Here is a 9,872-nt window from a genome sequence, read left to right as displayed (position 1 = left end):
GTATATGATCCAAAACTTTCTGTTAACTATTTGTTCACATACGTGTGTTTCAATGCCATTTTCTTGCGCTGATGTGCTTTTAGAGATTTCTTCTCCTGTAACTACATGCATACTGATCCCTTGTTACTTTCCTTGGGTGAAGCTGCTAAAATCGATGCTAAGTGGCCGTGTTGTCATCTTCATTCGAGTGTACGCGCGATCAGGATGAAAAGAGTCGATTTTACTAATAATCAGTTGTTCCAAACAGAGTACAGTGCACTCCCGTTATAACGAAATGCTCGGGACCGGCAGTTTTCTTTCGTTATAACGAAATTTCGTTATAATCGAACAAATATAATATATAACGAAAACAAGGAAGCCAGCATATATCGTCGCCGACCATCCGAACCGTCGTATCTGTCAGCTGTGTGCGAGAACACGTTTTCGAGAAAAACGCGTTTGAAGTTTGGGGGTCCTTTGAAGTCTAATGTAAAGAAATTTCTTGCTTTTATTCCCGATCTTTTTATATGAAAAGAAAGGCAAATTCCAGACGATTCGTATAATATAATGTGTTTAAAATCATGTATGAATAAAACTAATGCTACGTTCACAAAAAGAAAGGCCTCCGCACAGGAAGAGTCGAAAAACAGGTATACGACGGTTCGGAGATCGCACTCTCAGTACGCGCGGTCATCCGAACTGACGTATCGGGGTGATACGTCAGTTTGGTGAACGCGCGTACCGAAAGTGCGATCTCCGAACCGACGTATCCTATTCTTATAACACGCGCGTCTATGCGATATGCGTGGTTACGTGGTATTTATCTGTAAAACGAGTGATTTCGTGCATATTTTTGTGTGAATGCAACTATTCTGTGTCATAATTTCATAAGATGTAGTACAAATATGTCCAAGGTCTAGTTTTGGCATGCATGATGAAACAATGGTAGGGGAAGGGGAGATTCCTCTGCAGATTTTTTGTTTGTTTGTTTTGTTTTGTTTTGTTTTTTGACATGAATTACGCTTCAGGCATCAGACGAGAGTTCCTTTGATGTAAAAAAAAAAAAACAAACAAACAGACAGACAAACAAACAATGAAAAAACCCACTCCATGTTTAGGACACATTATCTTTGATCAGTTTGTATCTAATTTGTATCACGCAAAAAGTGGTTATACATGTATTGTGAGAGGTGGGGCTTATGAAATTATTGCTTTTTCATTGCAGCCTGCCTCCTCTTTTTCCTCTCATTTCATCTTCTCATTGCTCTCCTCCACCTCTTCTCTTTCCTAGCTTGCAACGCTTTAACCCTCTCTCCCACTCTCCAATACTGTAAACAAAAACCAAAATCACACATCCAAGCCTTGCTATTCTTTGTGATAATTCATGCCGCAATCATGACTGCAATGACCTAACTTTCATTCTTTCTAAGCTGCCATGATGAATACTGTACATTTTAACCCATGAATAAAGATTTTCTTTTACAGCTCACATGCATGGCAGACATAATTCATGATCATTCAGTTGGGAAAAACTCAATTATCAGCTTGCTCATCAGAAATAACAAGCAATAAATTTGTTAATAGCCACACGTCTGTCTCACATTATTGTTTATATATAATATATATATATATATATATATATACGTTCAGGACTCAGAAACAGATGCAAATTAATTTTCTACACAGAAACATCAACACACACAAACATGGATTGTACTTGTTCACACAAATAATAAAAGGTGTATTGTCCTACAGACTTAAATGATATTCAAGTAGTACTATGAATATCATTTCACTTCCAATTATATATGCTGACATTTTAGTGTGCATAATATTATGATTTCCTCACGATATGAGATCACAGTACATAGAAGAGAAAAACAAGACAAAACAAAGAAAGTGAGTCTTGAGACAAGGCTGCATTAAAATGCAGCAATATTCATTTCAAAATCAATCCATATCTCACATCCAAAAAGAAAAGAAAAGGAAAGAACATGTCCTTAAATACAATGGTAAAATTTCATTAAAAATTTTTGAATTTACAGAATGATCAAGATGTCTGTGGTAAAATAAATATTGATTTAAATTCATTGATAATGAACATGTCCTTTAATACAATGGTTACATTTCCTCGAACATTTTTAAATGTACAAATCAAAATGTCTTTGGTTAAATAGATATTGATCGAAATCAATTGTTAAACCGATTTTAACATGAGAAAATTGTACACAATACAGTTTATATTGAAAAACATTCTGAAACATTCATCAGATGGAAATGGCTTAAAGCAGAAGGCCAACTTCCTCCTAATATTAGTGAATCTCTAATAACTCAGGTCTTAGGGCTAAAGAAAGTACATTGTATGATTTGAGTTGTTATTATGTGCATGTTTGTGATTGTACTTTCATTTCGATATAACGGTAATATCTACGCAACGGTCCTACAGAAATCAAATCACATTTAGAAGGAGGAATAAAGCTGTTACATGTACATCTTTCTCATGAAAAAATATGACAATTATTGTTAAAGAAATATCAAAGCTTATTACTAGTATGATATCATAGAATATTTAATAGCTATAGAATAGACAAATCATAACATGGCGAATTGTGGTGGGGAGATAGTGCGGAGTGATAAATTATCAAAAATTTGAATACATAGACTAAATTGCTTTTGCATGCACAAACAACTGTAGGCACCATAGGCAAGCAATAATTAGTGAGAAGTTGGTCAGAGCTGACATCTTGCTGGGATGGATCTGATGGTGCTTCATTGTTCAATTCTGGGACAAAGTGTGTATTGGTATCTCTTGAATGCAGTCCATGTCCTTGGTGATGCCAACTGGAAATGAAGAAAACAAAAAGAAAAACAAGATACACATGGTGCATAAATATTACATTTGTATTATCATGTTTATTTAAAGACTGAATTTATCATTTCTTTGAAAGGACAAGATGTCATCCAGATTACAACTCGTGGTGGATCCATGTGTGGACATATGGGGTGTAAGATGCCCTTATCGTTTTTGTTTTTTTTAAACAAAAAATCAACAGAAAAAACTGGAGGACGTGCATGTGGTTCCCCCCCCCCCACACACACACACATACACACTGTACAGAATTCCTGGACCCATCCCTGACAACTGCCAAAAAAAAAATAATGGTACATATTAGCCAGGATGCTACATTCTATGCTTCTGTGTAGTTGATGTCATTCTTTTTATTTGTTATTATATGACAGCAATAGCATCATTTAATCCGGGTTACTAATGCTTAATCCAACAAGATTGAGTCAGCAATATCTGGCTGGGTTTCCCAATTAGATTAAGTGCTTTACAAACACTCACCAGTGAGAAGTTGTTCAGAGCTGACATTCTGCGGGATGGATCTGACAGTGCTTCATTGTTCAATACTAGCATTGGTATCTCTTGAATGCAGTCCATGTCCTTGGTGATGCCAACTGGAAATGAAGAAAACAAAAAGAAAAACAAATACACATGGTGCACAAACATTTCATTTGTTTCCATCATATTTATTGAAAGATTGAATTTATAATTTCTTTGACTAAGATTAACCTTTTAATAGCACAGTTTTCAGATAGCCCTTTGGAAATGTCCACAAACAAGAGTTTTTTGCCCATCAGCAGAGATCGGACAGACTGGTGATCTGCATTAATGCGAAAGCAGTCAAACGGTACACGCATCCTCATTTGAGAATTGCTCATAGATTATCACTCTGCTTGGAAGGTCCAGGTACAATTGGCAGACAAGCTACATTCTCCAGTTGTGCGGTAGCCATTTGTTACAATATGACAAGAAGGATAACATGTCATCCAGATTGCAACAAGTGGTTAATTCATGTGGGGCACATCGGGTGTAAGATACCCTTTATTTTTGTTTTTTTTTTGAAACAAAAGAAATAAACAGAAAAACTGGAGGACATGCATGTCCCCCCCCCAACTTTCACAGAATTCCTGGACCCACCCCTGACAACTGCAAAAAACACTGGTACATGGTAGCCAGGATGCTACATTCTTTGCTTGTGAGTAGTTTATGTCATCCTTTTTAATTGCTATTAAAGTGTATAAGACAGCAATAGCATCATTTAATTGTAATTACTAATGGATATTCCAAGAAGATTAATGCAGCAATATCTGGTTGGGTTTTCCAACAAGATTAAGGCTTTACAAATACTCACCAGTGAGAAGTTGGTCAGAGCTGACATTTTGCTGGGATGGGTCTGATGGTGCTTCGTTGTTCAATTCTGGTATTTGTATCTCGTGAATGCAGTCCACTCCTTGGTGATGCCAACTGGAAATGAAGAAAACAAAAAGAAAAACAAAATACAATCGGTGCATAGATATTACATTTTTTTAAAATCATATTTATTGAAAGATTGACTTTATAATTTCTTTCAAAGGACAAAATGTCATCCAGATTACAACCCATGGTGTATCCACGTGGGGACAAATGGGGTTTAAGATGCCCTTTTTAAAACAAAAAAAAATTAACAGAGAAAAACTGGAGGATGTGCGTGTGGTCCCCCCCCCCAATTTGCAGAATTCCTGGACCCACCCCTGACAACTGCAAAAAATACTGGTACATGGTAGCAGGATGCTACATTCTATGCTTGTGTATAGTTGATGTTATTCTTTTTATTTGCTATTATATGGCAACAATAGCATCATTTAATCCGGATTACTAATTGATATTCCAACAAGATTGATTCAGCAATATCTGGTTGGGTTTCCCAACAAGGTTAAGGCTGTGCTAACACTCACCTGTGAGAAGTTAGTCAGAGCTGACATTCTGCTGGGGTGAATCTGACGGTGCTCCTTCATTGTTCAATACTAGCACTGGTATCTCAGGAAGGCAGCTGATGTCTTTTTTGATGCCAACTGTAAATGAGGAAAACAAAATATACATAGCCCATGTCTATTTTATTGTTTCTATCAGATTTTTTTTTAAAAGAATGAATTTATCTTTTTTTTTTTTAATATTAAGATTAACCTTTTAATACCACAATTTTCAGAAAGCCCTATTTAAATGTCCACAAACAAGAGGGTTTTTTGCCCATCAGCAGAGATCGAACAGACTGGTAATCTGCATTAATGCGAAAGCAGTCAAACGGTACATGCATCCTCATTTGAGAATTGCTCATAGATTATCACTCTGCTTGGAAGGTCCAGGTACAATTGGCAGACAAGCTACATTCTCCAGTTGTGTGTTAGCCATTTGTTACAATATGACAAGAAGGATAACATGTCATCCAGATTGCAACAAGTGGTTGATTCATGTGGGGCACATCGGGTGTAAGATACCCTTTATTTTTGTCTTTTTTTAAACAAAAGAAATGAATAGAAAAACTGGAGAACATGCATGTGGTCCCCCCCCCCAACTTCACAGAATTCCTGGACCCACCCCTGACAACTGCAAAAACACTGGTACATCGTTGCCAGGATACTACAGTCTTTGCTTGTGTGTAGTTTATGTCATCCTTTTTAATTGCTGATTAAAGTGTATAAGACAGCAATAGCATCATTTAATCTCAACTACTAATGGATATTCCAACAAGATTGATGCAGCAATATCTGGTTGGGTTTCCCAACAAGATTAAGGCTTTACAAACACTCACTAGTGAGAAGTTGGTCAGAGCTGACATTGTGCTGGGATGGATCTGATGGTGCTTCGTTGTTCAATTCTGGTATTGGTCTCGTGAATGCAGTACATGTCCTTGGTGATGCCAACTGGAAATGAAGAAAACAAAAAGAAAAAGAAAATACATATGGTGCATAGATATTACATTTTTTTTTAAATCATATTTATTGAAAGATTGACTTTATCATTTCTTTGTAATCCAGATTACAACCCACGGTGGATCTGCGCAAGGACACATGGGGTTTAAGATGCCCTTTTTTATAACAAAAAATAAACAGAGAAAAACTGGAGATGTGTGTGTGGTCCCCATCCCCCAATTTACAGAATTCCTTGACCCACCCCTGACAACTGCAAAAAATACTGGTACATGGTAGCCAGGATGCTACATTCTTTGCTTGTGTATAGTTGCTGTCATTCTTTTTATTTGCTATTATGACAGCAATAGCATAATTTAATCTGGATTACTAATTGATATTCCAACAAGATTGATTCAACCATATCTGCTTGGGTTTCTGAACAAGATTAAGGCTTTACAAACACTCACCATTGAGAAGTTGGTCAGAGCTGACATTCTGCTGGGATGGATCTAACGGTGCTCCTTCACTGTTCAATGCTAGCTTTGGTATCTCTAGAATGCAGCTGATGTCCTTTTTGATGCCAACTGTAAATGAGGAAAACAAAATATACATAGTGCATATATTTTTCACTGTTAATATCATATTTTTTTTTATAAGTTGAATTTATTATTATTTTTTTTTAATTAAGATTAACCTTTTAATACCACATTTTTCAGATAGCCCTATGTAAATGTCCACAAACAAGAGTTTTATTTTTGCCCATCAGCAGAGATCAAATAGACTGGTGATCTGCATTAAATGCAGTCAAGTGGTACATGCATCCTCTTTCCACAGTCACTTGCATGTGCTTATGAAGAATACAAAAACATCATTGGAAGTGAGGCACAAAAATAGCATTTGCTAATAGGCTTACAAACTCTTTTGTTACTATAGGGCACCCGGATGGGGTCAGCAAGTCAACATTTTTTAAACTCAGCCTTGCTGGCTACACACATAGATCTTCAGTTTTGCAGCAAAACAAGGGCATTATGAAATTGGAAAAAGTAACTAACACAAAATACAAGCAGATGTAACACAGAAAAAAGAAACGATACTGATAGAAGGTCTAATCTGTTCATTAAAGTTTTTTTTTTTTTTTCAGGCATAACACTAATAAACATGAATTAAGGCTACACAAGTACACACTCATGTCTTTATTTTGAAAACATGGTATACCTGGTTGTGCTGTATATGAGTTGACACCATGAAAACCTTATATATACCAGGCACTACTTAAATGCATTCATGCAGTATGGAGTAAGCTACTTTTAACATTGCAGCACAGTTATGAGGTTATTAGACGCATTGAATAAACACACACACTGTATACTGTCCATACTTTTTACAAGTATGTATTAATTTGTGTGTGCTCAATCTTACCTAATTTCGCCAGGTAAATGTTGTCATCATCGTCATAATCAGAAGTATCATCTTCGTCACTGCTGTCTGCGGTGCTTGTGTTTCCATCATCGCTACTGCTTTCAGAATTCTCTCCCCCATACACAGCAGTAACTGTGCATTTCCACAGTTTCCTGTGCCATCGCATTGACACACGAACTCCAAGTCGTGGGAAGCTACCCTTCCTGAATTTCAGCTGATCAGCAGCTACGGTATTCCTCGTACCCATCTTTGTCCCAAAGGACTTCAACATCTGTTGGTTTCCCTGAGGACAAAGACCTGTAACAAACAAAAACAAAAACATTCACTACAAGTGTATTAAAAAAATATGTTTAATTTTAGCAGAAATGTTTTACCTCAAGCCTATCTAGTGGTCTATTTATACATTGATCATAAAAATGCAAAAGCACAATTCAACTCATATTATAAACAGATAAAGGGCGAAGATTCCCTGTGCTTATGGTACTGCAAAACTACTCTCTAGAATGTGTGAGCACCTATAGCCTAGCTAGGCTAGATCTGACAAGTGGAACATTGCATTCAGACCTCAATTTATATATTTTAGTTATAGTTGAACATCAGCGTATTACTATTAGATATCACAGGAGGGGCTTACTCAAGTACTGCCCTCTGGCCTGTTAACACACTAAAGCCTTCGTTGCAGTGATTTCAATATTATGGAGACTTGGCACTCACAGCGACGTAAAAATGCATGCGATAAAAACATACCATACTCAGTACCGGTACCGAACAAAGCATTTGCAGATGGCTAGATCTCTGAACAACACACATGTATTTATAAGCCAGCATAATTTAATCCTACTCCTTGAGTCCTGGGAATACAAGTATCAGATAAATTTACAGACGTTGGTAAAATTATTCATTTTTACTGTAGCCAGTATAGGCCCTTCTAGCGTTACTAGATCCTTGGCTTACATCAATTGGCAAATTCACATGAGATACATTACACTCAGATTTGGGTGTTTTTCTTTGTGTGTGTTTGCAAGCTTGGGGCTCAATCGGCCATAGATATATAAGTAGTACCGGTATAGAACCTATCATCAGAACTCTATGGCCCTACACTCAATGATGAACCAGCGATCAGCGGCTCTAAATTGTTGGCTGTGACTACCTAACTTGTTAGACTCGTCTAGTAATCTCGTACTTTTTGTGGTAATTCACAAACACCTCACCCTGAAGTGTTAACACTATGTTTGGCACTGTCCACACCCACTACGTATGAGGTCCATATATGGACCATAAGCACATAAAGCCAACTCAACGAGAACATTGTGAACGTTGTTTTTCTAGACTAGTAAAGGGTCTAGTATTCTATCATGATTTCAACCCTACTATATAGAGTATCCCTTTGTACCCACATATTTATCTATACACAGGACTACACCTAACAACAAAACGAAATATTTTGGAAAACCCACGACAATCTGCGTATTTATCTTGACAAGTGACAATCTTATGGATAGAACTTGCTTGGGTCTGTTCATTTTATTTGAAATTGCATGATTTCATAGCTACACATTATAAAACTCACCGGTCCTGGGGAGGGTCCGGTTGACGCTCCATCGTCTGCTTCTGCCAGTTCTGGCGATACGACACCTTCTCTGAACGCGACTCGAAGTTTCGCGGCCACCCGAACCGACGTATAGCGATACGTCGGTTCGGATGAACGCCTTCAGCCAATTCGCGTTCAGGCAAAATGACGTATATCAAATTTCTCTGTTAAAAACACAAAATCCGGTTTCAAAATTTTGTGAGTAGAAAGAGTGTGTGCTGGGCTTTCTTAAAACGGCAAAATCTGAATTTCGAAAAATTTACCGAATTTTGACATATACGACGGTTCGGATGGTCGCCGACGATATGATATTCTGTTTGTTGAATACTCGTCATACACTGGAAAGCTATGTGAACTATTAAACAAATAGTTAATCAATTTCAGATTATTGTATTACAATAACGCAAGTTCCCCTCGGAAAGTGTGCGTGACACACCAAGCAAAAACACAGTGATGTAACGCGTTCGCCCATGCAGAGACGCTGTAAATGCCTTGTTCCGCTACGTATTTATAAAGCGATTAGCATTTCGTTATAACGGGGCGCATTTCTTTTGCTTTTCTTTGTCAGCGGTGCTCGGAAAAGACTTTGTTATAACGAAAATTTCGCTATAACGTGTTCGTTATAAGCGAATTTTGTACCAAAGACTTTAATGGCGATAATTTTGGGACGAGAAGTTTTACTTCGTTGTAATGAAATTTCGTTATAATCTTGTTCATTGTAACGGGAGTGTACTGTATCAGCTCATTTAGAACCAATTCTAACTATTCAGAGTCATCTAATTGATATGTCTTTAAATATCATTCCAGATGGAGATAGGTTTGAAAACATGCTGGTACTTGAAAGAAGTAGGCAGATTTAATTTGCTTTAATGTATTTTTTTTATTTCTTTCTATGAAATGTCTATGCTCTATAATACAAACAACACAATACATGACAAAACGTAACATGTGACCTTCCATACTAATTTAAACCGAACTCATCTTAGTTTTCGTATCATTTGCTTGTAAAGACATCAATTATTTTGCTACCATAACTTATACGAGGAGAATAGATACTAACGTGAAAGGTGTTCAGGAATGAGTAGTTGCGAGAGCAGGAAGTTCTACGGGTTGAGCGTTGTTTCCCCTCCAAGTCGGGTTACAGTTTTCA

General features: G+C 37.0%; 1 pseudogene; it reads right to left on the bottom strand.

The window, feature by feature from the left end:
- Window positions 1–2,585: 2,585 nt before the first annotated feature.
- Window positions 2,586–8,859, bottom strand: LOC140239299 (uncharacterized; annotated as a pseudogene).
- Between the last annotated feature and the right edge of the window lie 1,013 nt (window positions 8,860–9,872).

Source organism: Diadema setosum, chromosome 15 (assembly GCF_964275005.1).
Source record: "Diadema setosum chromosome 15, eeDiaSeto1, whole genome shotgun sequence".
Classification (NCBI taxonomy): Eukaryota; Metazoa; Echinodermata; class Echinoidea; order Diadematoida; family Diadematidae; genus Diadema; species Diadema setosum.
This window is presented reverse-complemented; position numbering and strand designations above follow the sequence as displayed.